This window comes from Nicotiana sylvestris, chromosome 1 (assembly GCF_000393655.2).
Source record: "Nicotiana sylvestris chromosome 1, ASM39365v2, whole genome shotgun sequence".
NCBI lineage: Eukaryota > Viridiplantae > Streptophyta > Magnoliopsida > Solanales > Solanaceae > Nicotiana > Nicotiana sylvestris.
In genome coordinates, this window is record NC_091057.1 from 144,557,412 (window position 1) to 144,561,544 (window position 4,133).

A 4,133-nucleotide genomic window follows, 5' to 3' on the forward strand; every position below is an offset into this window, starting at 1 on the left:
TTGTCGGTTCAAGAGTTCACTAGAAAAAACTTCTACAAAACCAAATGTATTCATATTTATAGAATCAATAAAAATAAACATCCCAATTATTCAAAAGGTCTTCACCAAACATTAAGGGCATTAATAAGACTGGTCTCAGGACTAGAAACCAGTGACTTAATGGAGTCTAAGTCCGTCAAAGGAACTCCATATAGCCTCTCCATTGTCAGAACACGCTTAATACTACATTGAGGGTAGACACCTCCTGAATGGCTCAACATTTGCAGCCTCTTTCTTGAAGTCAACTTCTTCTAGCATTGATTCTCGTATGTCTTTGACAATAGCAACCTGTATAAAAGTTGCATGTTAGGAAACAAAAGCTTGACGCCATTATTTTGGGGTGGGATGATGAGGAAGAGTGAGACAAATACAAAAGCAAAAATGTTATTTATACGGAAACATGCTCCAGTGTCCACAAGTTCACAACAACTAGTCATCAAAACTGAAATAGAGCAGCAATAGATAACAATTAGAACTACAAAGAAGTATGATTCAAAAAATAGTAGTATGAAAGAAATAGATGCAACAGAACCATAGCTTCAACCTATTGGCAAAATCTATAGAACATTGCAATACTTCACCATTCACTTTAATGAATCAAATTGATTTGTGACCACCATATCCAATTGCATCACCCGTATTTTCCTACACATTCAAAATAAAATTAAAAATTAGGAAGAAACATATATATAGTATACACTGGTTAGAAAGCATGATTTTGTAAGTTAAGATTGAGGTAGTTTTTGAAATTGGGAAATATAAATACCTTTTCAAGACTTGGGGCGTGAGTTGAACTAGAAGAATGTGATAGATTCTGGCCTCTCATAGCTCGTGCACTACTTGCATCAACTAGTGAAGGAATATTAGATCCTACACACCCTTGTATATCATGAAAATCCAGTCCATGGTTGTTTTTCACCATTTGACTAAAAAAACATCGCATTTCTTCTCTCATCATTTCCTTCATTTCTTCCTTCGGAGAAGTTATTTCATTGGCATGCTTTTGTTTAAGGATGGTAATTTCTTCATCTTTTTTCAGAGAGCTTGTCGTCACCGATCTACCATAGCATCTAACCCGACCAGGCTGCTCTTTTCCAATTACAGCCCTAAATGCATCATCTGCTGTTTCTCCGGAACTTTGACGATTCTGAAGTTCAGACTGTCAAAAAAAATATTATTGCACATCACTTACAAGTAAACTGCACATACTATAATCTCAACCTACAAAAAGGTAAAATCTGAAACAAACAAACTGAAGTTGTTGGCTAAAGGTTTTTGCGTTTACACTGCAGCTTTTGAGTTATGAAAATTTAGGCTCTTACTTTCAAGAGAGGCACAACAAAGACATGAATTTAGGCTAGATTAGAAGATATGAAAATTCAGCTCCTTTGAACCTTTCCAAAGGTTTTGTTTCCAGTTTCGTGTTGTGCTCTTATAATAGGAATAACATCCTAATAAACTGCCTATAACTAGGTGCCATTGTTCACAATTTGTCTCCACAGAAGTCCAAGATTTAAGCTTTTTCTGTTCAGAGGTGACACTTAATCTTTCTATAATGAAATGAATAAAATTATGTACATCTTCACTCTATAAACATGATCTTTCATTCTGTACTTATTTCTCCATCCGATGGATTTGCCCTAAAATAATTCACAAGCAGAAGTATACTCCTTCTGTTCCCTTTACTTGTCATGTTTGATTTTCACGCACTCCTTAAGGAAACATTAATTAAAAGGACAATTTAACTAAATTACCATTATTTATTATTTGATCTCAATTTATTAAGAACTACTTTTGCTTTCACCGTTTTAGTTTCTCCCCCACATTCATTAGACTACAATTATCTAAGATAGGCAAGTATTTTGAAACAACTATTTTTTAAAAACATGACAGCTAAATAGCAACAATCAGCACAACCATGACCTAGTTTAATTCACACCTTAAAAAATGGCAGCCCGATGCACTAAGCTCCCGCTATGTGCGAGGTACGGGGAAGGGCCGGACCATAAGGTCTATTGTAAGCATTCTTACCCTGCATTTCTGCAAGAGGTTGTTTCCACGGCTCAAATACATGACCTCCTGGTCACATCACAGCAACTTTACCCGTTACGCCAAGGTTCCTTCTAAACTAAAATTAATCACATTCTGGAAGTTCAGAAAGTTCCAGGTTATACAATTACAGTCAAAATTAAAAAAAACCTTTAACCTCATTTCAAACATTATACATACATTTATACAATATTACTATATTATTCACCCACTTCACAAAAATCAAAAGCAACATTTCTTAGTATCATCTACACATATTTACAGAATCAAGATAGAGAGAAACAATAAAAGAAAACAGAAAAATCCAATGAATTTATTGAATACCCACATATTAAAAAACCAGCAAGAACTTAAACAGAAAAAGATCAAAGCTTTGTTTGTCCATGACGTAATATTACATTATTCAAGCAAACTGTGTTTGTCCAAGTTAAAACACACACACACAGAGAGAAACTCGAACATAATAACAAAGCTCATCATTTTTATTTTATATACTCAACTACACCCATATCTTCACTACAACAAAATCAAACTTGTAGAGACAATACAGACATCAAACAACAAGAACAAGAAAAAAAAGAAAGATAATAGCAGAAACAGTTATTAGCTGGTTGCAAAAATACCATGGAAATTAAGTCCCTCTGACGCTAAAAATCATTTTCAAGCAATTCATAAAAGCCAAACAGCAAATACAATAACAAGACTTAACTTGCAGCATGACTTACTATTGCAACTTGAGTATCTGTATGAACTTCCTTCCCTTTCTTTGTATGAGTTGTAATAAACATTTCAGACTTTGATGGTTCCTCGTTGTTCTCTTTGGTTGCGCGCTGCAAATTACATCAAAGAAGATATAAAAAAGATATCACTTTGTTCCGAAAAAGTACAAAAAGAAATAAAAGTAAGATTACAAAGTGTCGACTAAATATTACCAATGTCACACGCACTCTTACAAAATTAATAGGTCCCATTCGATGCCTCCACTTTTATTTTTTCCTGTTTTCAGAATTCAATTGGCACATAGCCTAACAACATAGTAAGCATATTAATTAATAAATCAAAAAGGAAAAAAATATATACTGCAACAATAGGTAGAAAATGTAGAAATGCACGGTTTAATCTTACTTGGACATCTTCGTTATCCCAATACTCAATCAATTGACGGAACTGAACTTCAGGTATCTCATTGGAACAAATTTGTAGCATTTGTTCAATAGTAGCATTTTTATCAAAATATTTCTTCTTAATATTCCTCTTGTGTCGCTTCCAAGCATCACGAAGACCAGTCATTACCCACTTCTCTCCTTCAACTGGAATTAAGAACTTGGACTATGCAAAACAACACACACACACACACACGCACACGCACGCGCACACACACACACACACACACACACACACACACATATATATATATATATATCTTTTAAAAATACAAAAAATATATAATTGAAAAATTGATTATTCTTACATTGACATATTCCCACATTCGTTGCTTAATATCCTTTGACACAACATGCCAACTAGTATGCACCAAGGGGATAAATCTTGGATTCCTCGCAATTGTTCCTAAAAAGTTGGTCAAATCAAACACTCTCTTGTCAGTTGGTCCAACTGCTTGCCCTTTATCAAATGTCACCTCCTCTCTTTCTTCAAAACATCTTGCATGAATATTCTTACATGTTGTTTTTCCTCAAACTCTTTTCTTCTCTGATGTCCCTAGATTGATATAACAAGCAAAACATAAGAAGAAAAAATTAAAATATGTAAAATAATTATAAGGTTTAAGACATACCACCTACAGCACCATCGATGTTCATATCCTCATCTCCAATAAATTCATCGTCACCAACTTCATCTTGTATAGCAAAATTATCCAATTCTATTTCACGCTCATCAATACTTGGAGAGGACATAAATCTGACTTCATTTTCTGGGTGATTATCAGGATGTTTTTCACCACCGACTTGTATCCCATATTTTTTTAGAAACTGATTAACACTCGTCGATGGTAGGACTGAGTTTGTCTTTACCTTTTTGCAATT